The sequence below is a fragment of the Lissotriton vulgaris genome, chromosome 1_1, assembly GCF_964263255.1.
Source record: "Lissotriton vulgaris chromosome 1_1, aLisVul1.2, whole genome shotgun sequence".
NCBI classification, from domain to species: domain Eukaryota; kingdom Metazoa; phylum Chordata; class Amphibia; order Caudata; family Salamandridae; genus Lissotriton; species Lissotriton vulgaris.
The window spans coordinates 199963869-199973868 of NC_141685.1; the positions used below are offsets into that span (position 1 = coordinate 199963869).

Consider the following 10000-nt stretch of genomic DNA (forward strand, 5'->3'; position numbering starts at 1 on the left):
GAAACACAACAATCCCGGAATGGCCAGGCACAAGATGCCTCTGCAATAGGCCTGACCCTAGGCTTCCGGAGTTCTTGATCTCCAGAGGCTCCAGTGATCTAAGCCCGACCAGGGCGCGTTGGGATGGCATTAGGGACGCGTAAAGGGGCGCAGGGCGCAGAACTCTGCCCGTTTCACCCCAGCATTTTGGGGAGGACACAGAATCTGGCAAAGCCAGTGGGAAGGATTTTCCAGGAGGAGAGTTCAGTGACATGATCTGAAACACAATAGTGCTGGTGATCTGGCGGGTGCATTCTGTGAGCCACTTCTGTCAGGAGCAGCCTGCCATCATGCCCTGATAACCACAACTCTAGTACCAAGCCAGTGACCTCAGCAAATGCAAAGACATTATTACTTATAGTCTCCTGCATCTGATTCTTGCCATCATCATGTGAAACGTTGGCGTTATCATGTCTGCTGCGCACACTTTGTTCATATGTGTACAATTTAAGTGTGTGAACCTGACCACTGTCTTGGACAGAGCTCTTGCTGTGAACACACCATGTGAAGCATTGGTGGTTCAGTGGTAGAATTCTCGCCTGCCACGCGGGAGGCCCGGGTTCGATTCCCGGCCAATGCAAGGTTGCTTTCTTTTGACTTTGTTTTCGAAATGATATATATGAACTCAGTGGGGAATAAAATGGTAAGCAGTGACCCCGACGTGATTTGAACACGCAACCTTCTGATCTGGAGTCAGACGCGCTACCGTTGCGCCACGAAGTCCTTACACTTGCAGCCTTCGATGCCAGATGAACAAATGCTGTGGGCCTTTTGACTTATTTTCCTCTGCTTATATGCCTACGGTTGTATTACAGGGCTTGGCCTTTTGTTTTCTTTCCTAATTATTGAAATTGACTGCAGGTGCAGTGAGAACGCTGAGGATTGAACTATTCAGGGAAAGGATCGCACGCAGGAAAGAGCAAAGGTACGTATCTGTGTTTCATGCAGACAAAAGGCTACGTCCCTGGGTGGGCTTGAACCACCAGCCTTTCGGTTAACAGCCGAACGCGCTAACCGATTGCGCCACAGAGACTATTGACTGTATACATTTCCTGAGACTCAATATATGTCTTGACATGTGTGCGCCTGCCTGGAGCTTGTATTATATAAGGCGTCTTTATGCCATACAGCATTTGTCATTTGCTTAGTGTCTTGTTACTGTTGTAATTTATGATGTGTAGACTACTGTCTAATGGTGTTAGAGCCAGTATTACTACCGGTCACAGTGCATGAGACTCATACATGACTTTTCTCTTTGCCTGCTTAGCGTAGCTCCCTGCTCCTCTGTTTGCGTGCTACCAGCCCGTGAGGCGTGTGTCTTGCCCATCCCATCTTCACTGTGTTATGTTGGACTTGTCTTCTCTGTGAGCAGAGTCTCCTTCCCAGAGCAGGTGCTTTCTCTGAACTCTTGGCTTGTAAGACTGCTGGGAAAGGCCCTCCCTAGCCCCTCAGTCAGATAGATACATTTACCTGCAGAGCTCAGCTTGGGAGAAAGAGATTAGGCAGAGAGCACATAGGGGAAGGCCCACAGAGCACACTTTATTTTACATAAAAGCTCGGGCTTGTGGGAGGACAGGGACATGAGGGTTCTCCTGGAAAGAAATCCCAGGAGTATTGATGGCTAGGCCCTGAAACACAACAATCCCGGAATGGCCAGGCACAAGATGCCTCTGCAATAGGCCTGACCCTAGGCTTCCGGAGTTCTTGATCTCCAGAGGCTCCAGTGATCTAAGCCCGACCAGGGCGCGTTGGGATGGCATTAGGGACGCGTAAAGGGGCGCAGGGCGCAGAACTCTGCCCGTTTCACCCCAGCATTTTGGGGAGGACACAGAATCTGGCAAAGCCAGTGGGAAGGATTTTCCAGGAGGAGAGTTCAGTGACATGATCTGAAACACAATAGTGCTGGTGATCTGGCGGGTGCATTCTGTGAGCCACTTCTGTCAGGAGCAGCCTGCCATCATGCCCTGATAACCACAACTCTAGTACCAAGCCAGTGACCTCAGCAAATGCAAAGACATTATTACTTATAGTCTCCTGCATCTGATTCTTGCCATCATCATGTGAAACGTTGGCGTTATCATGTCTGCTGCGCACACTTTGTTCATATGTGTACAATTTAAGTGTGTGAACCTGACCACTGTCTTGGACAGAGCTCTTGCTGTGAACACACCATGTGAAGCATTGGTGGTTCAGTGGTAGAATTGTCGCCTGCCACGCGGGAGGCCCGGGTTCGATTCCCGGCCAATGCAAGGTTGCTTACTTTTGACTTTGTTTTCGAAATGATATATATGAACTCAGTGGGGAATAAAATGGTAAGCAGTGACCCCGACGTGATTTGAACACGCAACCTTCTGAGCTGGAGTCAGACGCGCTACCGTTGCGCCACGAGGTCCTTACACTTGCAGCCTTCGATGCCAGATGAACAAATGCTGTGGGCCTTTTGACTTATTTTCCTCTGCTTATATGCCTAAGGTTGTATTACAGGGCTTGGCCTTTTGTTTTCTATCCTAATTATTGAAATTGACTGCAGGTGCAGTGAGAACGCTGAGGATTGAACTATTCAGGGAAAGGATCGCACGCAGGAAAGAGCAAAGGTACGTATCTGTGTTTCATGCAGACAAAAGGCTACGTCCCTGGGTGGGCTTGAACCACCAACCTTTCGGTTAACAGCCGAACGCGCTAACCGATTGCGCCACAGAGACTATTGACTGTATACATTTCCTGAGACTCAATATATGTCTTGACATGTGTGCGCCTGCCTGGAGCTTGTATTATATAAGGCGTCTTTATGCCATACAGCATTTGTCATTTGCTTAGTGTCTTGTTACTGTTGTAATTTATGATGTGTAGACTACTGTCTAATGGTGTTAGAGCCAGTATTACTACCGGTCACAGTGCATGAGACTCATACATGACTTTTCTCTTTGCCTGCTTAGCGTAGCTCCCTGCTCCTCTGTTTGCGTGCTACCAGCCCGTGAGGCGTGTGTCTTGCCCATCCCATCTTCACTGTGTTATGTTGGACTTGTCTTCTCTGTGAGCAGAGTCTCCTTCCCAGAGCAGGTGCTTTCTCTGAACTCTTGGCTTGTAAGACTGCTGGGAAAGGCCCTCCCTAGCCCCTCAGTCAGATAGATACATTTACCTGCAGAGCTCAGCTTGGGAGAAAGAGATTAGGCAGAGAGCACATAGGGGAAGGCCCACAGAGCACACTTTATTTTACATAAAAGCTCGGGCTTGTGGGAGGACAGGGACATGAGGGTTCTCATGGAAAGAAATCCCAGGAGTATTGATGGCTAGGCCCTGAAACACAACAATCCCGGAATGGCCAGGCACAAGATGCCTCTGCAATAGGCCTGACCCTAGGCTTCCGGAGTTCTTGATCTCCAGAGGCTCCAGTGATCTAAGCCCGATCAGGGCTGTGCCCGACCAGGGCGCGTTGGGATGGCGTTAGGGACGCGTAAAGGGGCGCAGGGCGCAGAACTCTGCCCGTTTCACCCCAGCATTTTGGGGAGGACACAGAATCTGGCAAAGCCAGTGGGAAGGATTTTCCAGGAGGAGAGTTCAGTGACATGATCTCAAACACAATAGTGCTGGTGATCTGGCGGGTGCATTCTGTGAGCCACTTCTGTCAGGAGCAGCCTGCCATCATGCCCTGATAACCACAACTCTAGTACCAAGCCAGTGACCTCAGCAAATGCAAAGACATTATTACTTATAGTCTCCTGCATCTGATTCTTGCCATCATCATGTGAAACGTTGGCGTTATCATGTCTGCTGCGCACACTTTGTTCATATGTGTACAATTTAAGTGTGTGAACCTGACCACTGTCTTGGACAGAGCTCTTGCTGTGAACACACCATGTGAAGCATTGGTGGTTCAGTGGTAGAATTCTCGCCTGCCACGCGGGAGGCCCGGGTTCGATTCCCGGCCAATGCAAGGTTGCTTTCTTTTGACTTTGTTTTCGAAATTATATATATGAACTCAGTGGGGAATAAAATGGTAAGCAGTGACCCCGACGTGATTTGAACACGCAACCTTCTGATCTGGAGTCAGACGCGCTACCGTTGCGCCACGAAGTCCTTACACTTGCAGCCTTCGATGCCAGATGAACAAATGCTGTGGGCCTTTTGACTTATTTTCCTCTGCTTATATGCCTACGGTTGTATTACAGGGCTTGGCCTTTTGTTTTCTATCCTAATTATTGAAATTGACTGCAGGTGCAGTGAGAACGCTGAGGATTGAACTATTCAGGGAAAGGATCGCACGCAGGAAAGAGCAAAGGTACGTATCTGTGTTTCATGCAGACAAAAGGCTACGTCCCTGGGTGGGCTTGAACCACCAACCTTTCGGTTAACAGCCGAACGCGCTAACCGATTGCGCCACAGAGACTATTGACTGTATACATTTCCTGAGACTCAATATATGTCTTGACATGTGTGCGCCTGCCTGGAGCTTGTATTATATAAGGCGTCTTTATGCCATACAGCATTTGTCATTTGCTTAGTGTCTTGTTACTGTTGTAATTTATGATGTGTAGACTACTGTCTAATGGTGTTAGAGCCAGTATTACTACCGGTCACAGTGCATGAGACTCATACATGACTTTTCTCTTTGCCTGCTTAGCGTAGCTCCCTGCTCCTCTGTTTGCGTGCTACCAGCCCGTGAGGCGTGTGTCTTGCCCATCCCATCTTCACTGTGTTATGTTGGACTTGTCTTCTCTGTGAGCAGAGTCTCCTTCCCAGAGCAGGTGCTTTCTCTGAACTCTTGGCTTGTAAGACTGCTGGGAAAGGCCCTCCCTAGCCCCTCAGTCAGATAGATACATTTACCTGCAGAGCTCAGCTTGGGAGAAAGAGATTAGGCAGAGAGCACATAGGGGAAGGCCCACAGAGCACACTTTATTTTACATAAAAGCTCGGGCTTGTGGGAGGACAGGGACATGAGGGTTCTCCTGGAAAGAAATCCCAGGAGTATTGATGGCTAGGCCCTGAAACACAACAATCCCGGAATGGCCAGGCACAAGATGCCTCTGCAATAGGCCTGACCCTAGGCTTCCGGAGTTCTTGATCTCCAGAGGCTCCAGTGATCTAAGCCCGACCAGGGCGCGTTGGGATGGCATTAGGGACGCGTAAAGGGGCGCAGGGCGCAGAACTCTGCCCGTTTCACCCCAGCATTTTGGGGAGGACACAGAATCTGGCAAAGCCAGTGGGAAGGATTTTCCAGGAGGAGAGTTCAGTGACATGATCTGAAACACAATAGTGCTGGTGATCTGGCGGGTGCATTCTGTGAGCCACTTCTGTCAGGAGCAGCCTGCCATCATGCCCTGATAACCACAACTCTAGTACCAAGCCAGTGACCTCAGCAAATGCAAAGACATTATTACTTATAGTCTCCTGCATCTGATTCTTGCCATCATCATGTGAAACGTTGGCGTTATCATGTCTGCTGCGCACACTTTGTTCATATGTGTACAATTTAAGTGTGTGAACCTGACCACTGTCTTGGACAGAGCTCTTGCTGTGAACACACCATGTGAAGCATTGGTGGTTCAGTGGTAGAATTCTCGCCTGCCACGCGGGAGGCCCGGGTTCGATTCCCGGCCAATGCAAGGTTGCTTTCTTTTGACTTTGTTTTCGAAATGATATATATGAACTCAGTGGGGAATAAAATGGTAAGCAGTGACCCCGACGTGATTTGAACACGCAACCTTCTGATCTGGAGTCAGACGCACTACCGTTGCGCCACGAGGTCCTTACACTTGCAGCCTTCGATGCCAGATGAACAAATGCTGTGGGCCTTTTGACTTATTTTCCTCTGCTTATATGCCTAAGGTTGTATTACAGGGCTTGGCCTTTTGTTTTCTATCCTAATTATTGAAATTGACTGCAGGTGCAGTGAGAACGCTGAGGATTGAACTATTCAGGGAAAGGATCGCACGCAGGAAAGAGCAAAGGTACGTATCTGTGTTTCATGCAGACAAAAGGCTACGTCCCTGGGTGGGCTTGAACCACCAACCTTTCGGTTAACAGCCGAACGCGCTAACCGATTGCGCCACAGAGACTATTGACTGTATACATTACCTGAGACTCAATATATGTCTTGACATGTGTGCGCCTGCCTGGAGCTTGTATTATATAAGGCGTCTTTATGCCATACAGCATTTGTCATTTGCTTAGTGTCTTGTTACTGTTGTAATTTATGATGTGTAGACTACTGTCTAATGGTGTTAGAGCCAGTATTACTACCGGTCACAGTGCATGAGACTCATACATGACTTTTCTCTTTGCCTGCTTAGCGTAGCTCCCTGCTCCTCTGTTTGCGTGCTACCAGCCCGTGAGGCGTGTGTCTTGCCCATCCCATCTTCACTGTGTTATGTTGGACTTGTCTTCTCTGTGAGCAGAGTCTCCTTCCCAGAGCAGGTGCTTTCTCTGAACTCTTGGCTTGTAAGACTGCTGGGAAAGGCCCTCCCTAGCCCCTCAGTCAGATAGATACATTTACCTGCAGAGCTCAGCTTGGGAGAAAGAGATTAGGCAGAGAGCACATAGGGGAAGGCCCACAGAGCACACTTTATTTTACATAAAAGCTCGGGCTTGTGGGAGGACAGGGACATGAGGGTTCTCATGGAAAGAAATCCCAGGAGTATTGATGGCTAGGCCCTGAAACACAACAATCCCGGAATGGCCAGGCACAAGATGCCTCTGCAATAGGCCTGACCCTAGGCTTCCGGAGTTCTTGATCTCCAGAGGCTCCAGTGATCTAAGCCCGATCAGGGCTGTGCCCGACCAGGGCGCGTTGGGATGGCGTTAGGGACGCTTAAAGGGGCGCAGGGCGCAGAACTCTGCCCGTTTCACCCCAGCATTTTGGGGAGGACACAGAATCTGGCAAAGCCAGTGGGAAGGATTTTCCAGGAGGAGAGTTCAGTGACATGATCTCAAACACAATAGTGCTGGTGATCTGGCGGGTGCATTCTGTGAGCCACTTCTGTCAGGAGCAGCCTGCCATCATGCCCTGATAACCACAACTCTAGTACCAAGCCAGTGACCTCAGCAAATGCAAAGACATTATTACTTATAGTCTCCTGCATCTGATTCTTGCCATCATCATGTGAAACGTTGGCGTTATCATGTCTGCTGCGCACACTTTGTTCATATGTGTACAATTTAAGTGTGTGAACCTGACCACTGTCTTGGACAGAGCTCTTGCTGTGAACACACCATGTGAAGCATTGGTGGTTCAGTGGTAGAATTCTCGCCTGCCACGCGGGAGGCCCGGGTTCGATTCCCGGCCAATGCAAGGTTGCTTTCTTTTGACTTTGTTTTCGAAATGATATATATGAACTCAGTGGGGAATAAAATGGTAAGCAGTGACCCCGACGTGATTTGAACACGCAACCTTCTGATCTGGAGTCAGACGCGCTACCGTTGCGCCACGAGGTCCTTACACTTGCAGCCTTCGATGCCAGATGAACAAATGCTGTGGGCCTTTTGACTTATTTTCCTCTGCTTATATGCCTACGGTTGTATTACAGGGCTTGGCCTTTTGTTTTCTATCCTAATTATTGAAATTGACTGCAGGTGCAGTGAGAACGCTGAGGATTGAACTATTCAGGGAAAGGATCGCACGCAGGAAAGAGCAAAGGTACGTATCTGTGTTTCATGCAGACAAAAGGCTACGTCCCTGGGTGGGCTTGAACCACCAACCTTTCGGTTAACAGCCGAACGCGCTAACCGATTGCGCCACAGAGACTATTGACTGTATACATTTCCTGAGACTCAATATATGTCTTGACATGTGTGCGCCTGCCTGGAGCTTGTATTATATAAGGCGTCTTTATGCCATACAGCATTTGTCATTTGCTTAGTGTCTTGTTACTGTTGTAATTTATGATGTGTAGACTACTGTCTAATGGTGTTAGAGCCAGTATTACTACCGGTCACAGTGCATGAGACTCATACATGACTTTTCTCTTTGCCTGCTTAGCGTAGCTCCCTGCTCCTCTGTTTGCGTGCTACCAGCCCGTGAGGCGTGTGTCTTGCCCATCCCATCTTCACTGTGTTATGTTGGACTTGTCTTCTCTGTGAGCAGAGTCTCCTTCCCAGAGCAGGTGCTTTCTCTGAACTCTTGGCTTGTAAGACTGCTGGGAAAGGCCCTCCCTAGCCCCTCAGTCAGATAGATACATTTACCTGCAGAGCTCAGCTTGGGAGAAAGAGATTAGGCAGAGAGCACATAGGGGAAGGCCCACAGAGCACACTTTATTTTACATAAAAGCTCGGGCTTGTGGGAGGACAGGGACATGAGGGTTCTCATGGAAAGAAATCCCAGGAGTATTGATGGCTAGGCCCTGAAACACAACAATCCCGGAATGGCCAGGCACAAGATGCCTCTGCAATAGGCCTGACCCTAGGCTTCCGGAGTTCTTGATCTCCAGAGGCTCCAGTGATCTAAGCCCGACCAGGGCGCGTTGGGATGGCATTAGGGACGCGTAAAGGGGCGCAGGGCGCAGAACTCTGCCCGTTTCACCCCAGCATTTTGGGGAGGACACAGAATCTGGCAAAGCCAGTGGGAAGGATTTTCCAGGAGGAGAGTTCAGTGACATGATCTGAAACACAATAGTGCTGGTGATCTGGCGGGTGCATTCTGTGAGCCACTTCTGTCAGGAGCAGCCTGCCATCATGCCCTGATAACCACAACTCTAGTACCAAGCCAGTGACCTCAGCAAATGCAAAGACATTATTACTTATAGTCTCCTGCATCTGATTCTTGCCATCATCATGTGAAACGTTGGCGTTATCATGTCTGCTGCGCACACTTTGTTCATATGTGTACAATTTAAGTGTGTGAACCTGACCACTGTCTTGGACAGAGCTCTTGCTGTGAACACACCATGTGAAGCATTGGTGGTTCAGTGGTAGAATTCTCGCCTGCCACGCGGGAGGCCCGGGTTCGATTCCCGGCCAATGCAAGGTTGCTTTCTTTTGACTTTGTTTTCGAAATGATATATATGAACTCAGTGGGGAATAAAATGGTAAGCAGTGACTCCGACGTGATTTGAACACGCAACCTTCTGATCTGGAGTCAGACGCGCTACCGTTGCGCCACGAAGTCCTTACACTTGCAGCCTTCGATGCCAGATGAACAAATGCTGTGGGCCTTTTGACTTATTTTCCTCTGCTTATATGCCTACGGTTGTATTACAGGGCTTGGCCTTTTGTTTTCTTTCCTAATTATTGAAATTGACTGCAGGTGCAGTGAGAACGCTGAGGATTGAACTATTCAGGGAAAGGATCGCACGCAGGAAAGAGCAAAGGTACGTATCTGTGTTTCATGCAGACAAAAGGCTACGTCCCTGGGTGGGCTTGAACCACCAACCTTTCGGTTAACAGCCGAACGCGCTAACCGATTGCGCCACAGAGACTATTGACTGTATACATTTCCTGAGACTCAATATATGTCTTGACATGTGTGCGCCTGCCTGGAGCTTGTATTATATAAGGCGTCTTTATGCCATACAGCATTTGTCATTTGCTTAGTGTCTTGTTACTGTTGTAATTTATGATGTGTAGACTACTGTCTAATGGTGTTAGAGCCAGTATTACTACCGGTCACAGTGCATGAGACTCATACATGACTTTTCTCTTTGCCTGCTTAGCGTAGCTCCCTGCTCCTCTGTTTGCGTGCTACCAGCCCGTGAGGCGTGTGTCTTGCCCATCCCATCTTCACTGTGTTATGTTGGACTTGTCTTCTCTGTGAGCAGAGTCTCCTTCCCAGAGCAGGTGCTTTCTCTGAACTCTTGGCTTGTAAGACTGCTGGGAAAGGCCCTCCCTAGCCCCTCAGTCAGATAGATACATTTACCTGCAGAGCTCAGCTTGGGAGAAAGAGATTAGGCAGAGAGCACATAGGGGAAGGCCCACAGAGCACACTTTATTTTACATAAAAGCTCGGGCTTGTGGGAGGACAGGGACATGA

General features: G+C 49.0%; 18 non-coding genes across 18 annotated transcripts; 6 read left to right on the plus strand and 12 right to left on the minus strand.

Moving 5' to 3' along the window:
* Positions 1–548: 548 nt before the first annotated feature.
* TRNAG-GCC (transfer RNA glycine (anticodon GCC)) lies at positions 549–619 on the plus strand. Its single transcript has one exon. It is a non-coding gene; the product is annotated as a tRNA-Gly (tRNA).
* A 71-nt stretch (positions 620–690) lies between these two features.
* TRNAW-CCA (transfer RNA tryptophan (anticodon CCA)) lies at positions 691–762 on the minus strand. Its single transcript has one exon. It is a non-coding gene; the product is annotated as a tRNA-Trp (tRNA).
* Positions 763–998: 236 nt separating this feature from the next.
* On the minus strand, positions 999–1072 carry TRNAN-GUU (transfer RNA asparagine (anticodon GUU)). The gene has a single exon. It is a non-coding gene; the product is annotated as a tRNA-Asn (tRNA).
* Positions 1073–2217: 1145 nt separating this feature from the next.
* TRNAG-GCC (transfer RNA glycine (anticodon GCC)) lies at positions 2218–2288 on the plus strand. Its single transcript has one exon. It is a non-coding gene; the product is annotated as a tRNA-Gly (tRNA).
* Positions 2289–2359: 71 nt separating this feature from the next.
* Positions 2360–2431, minus strand: TRNAW-CCA (transfer RNA tryptophan (anticodon CCA)). The gene has a single exon. It is a non-coding gene; the product is annotated as a tRNA-Trp (tRNA).
* Positions 2432–2667: 236 nt separating this feature from the next.
* Positions 2668–2741, minus strand: TRNAN-GUU (transfer RNA asparagine (anticodon GUU)). Its single transcript has one exon. It is a non-coding gene; the product is annotated as a tRNA-Asn (tRNA).
* A 1161-nt stretch (positions 2742–3902) lies between these two features.
* On the plus strand, positions 3903–3973 carry TRNAG-GCC (transfer RNA glycine (anticodon GCC)). Its single transcript has one exon. It is a non-coding gene; the product is annotated as a tRNA-Gly (tRNA).
* A 71-nt stretch (positions 3974–4044) lies between these two features.
* On the minus strand, positions 4045–4116 carry TRNAW-CCA (transfer RNA tryptophan (anticodon CCA)). Its single transcript has one exon. It is a non-coding gene; the product is annotated as a tRNA-Trp (tRNA).
* Positions 4117–4352: 236 nt separating this feature from the next.
* On the minus strand, positions 4353–4426 carry TRNAN-GUU (transfer RNA asparagine (anticodon GUU)). Its single transcript has one exon. It is a non-coding gene; the product is annotated as a tRNA-Asn (tRNA).
* A 1145-nt stretch (positions 4427–5571) lies between these two features.
* TRNAG-GCC (transfer RNA glycine (anticodon GCC)) lies at positions 5572–5642 on the plus strand. Its single transcript has one exon. It is a non-coding gene; the product is annotated as a tRNA-Gly (tRNA).
* A 71-nt stretch (positions 5643–5713) lies between these two features.
* Positions 5714–5785, minus strand: TRNAW-CCA (transfer RNA tryptophan (anticodon CCA)). The gene has a single exon. It is a non-coding gene; the product is annotated as a tRNA-Trp (tRNA).
* A 236-nt stretch (positions 5786–6021) lies between these two features.
* Positions 6022–6095, minus strand: TRNAN-GUU (transfer RNA asparagine (anticodon GUU)). The gene has a single exon. It is a non-coding gene; the product is annotated as a tRNA-Asn (tRNA).
* Positions 6096–7256: 1161 nt separating this feature from the next.
* TRNAG-GCC (transfer RNA glycine (anticodon GCC)) lies at positions 7257–7327 on the plus strand. Its single transcript has one exon. It is a non-coding gene; the product is annotated as a tRNA-Gly (tRNA).
* Positions 7328–7398: 71 nt separating this feature from the next.
* Positions 7399–7470, minus strand: TRNAW-CCA (transfer RNA tryptophan (anticodon CCA)). The gene has a single exon. It is a non-coding gene; the product is annotated as a tRNA-Trp (tRNA).
* Positions 7471–7706: 236 nt separating this feature from the next.
* TRNAN-GUU (transfer RNA asparagine (anticodon GUU)) lies at positions 7707–7780 on the minus strand. The gene has a single exon. It is a non-coding gene; the product is annotated as a tRNA-Asn (tRNA).
* Positions 7781–8925: 1145 nt separating this feature from the next.
* On the plus strand, positions 8926–8996 carry TRNAG-GCC (transfer RNA glycine (anticodon GCC)). Its single transcript has one exon. It is a non-coding gene; the product is annotated as a tRNA-Gly (tRNA).
* A 71-nt stretch (positions 8997–9067) lies between these two features.
* Positions 9068–9139, minus strand: TRNAW-CCA (transfer RNA tryptophan (anticodon CCA)). Its single transcript has one exon. It is a non-coding gene; the product is annotated as a tRNA-Trp (tRNA).
* Positions 9140–9375: 236 nt separating this feature from the next.
* On the minus strand, positions 9376–9449 carry TRNAN-GUU (transfer RNA asparagine (anticodon GUU)). Its single transcript has one exon. It is a non-coding gene; the product is annotated as a tRNA-Asn (tRNA).
* Positions 9450–10000: the final 551 nt, after the last annotated feature.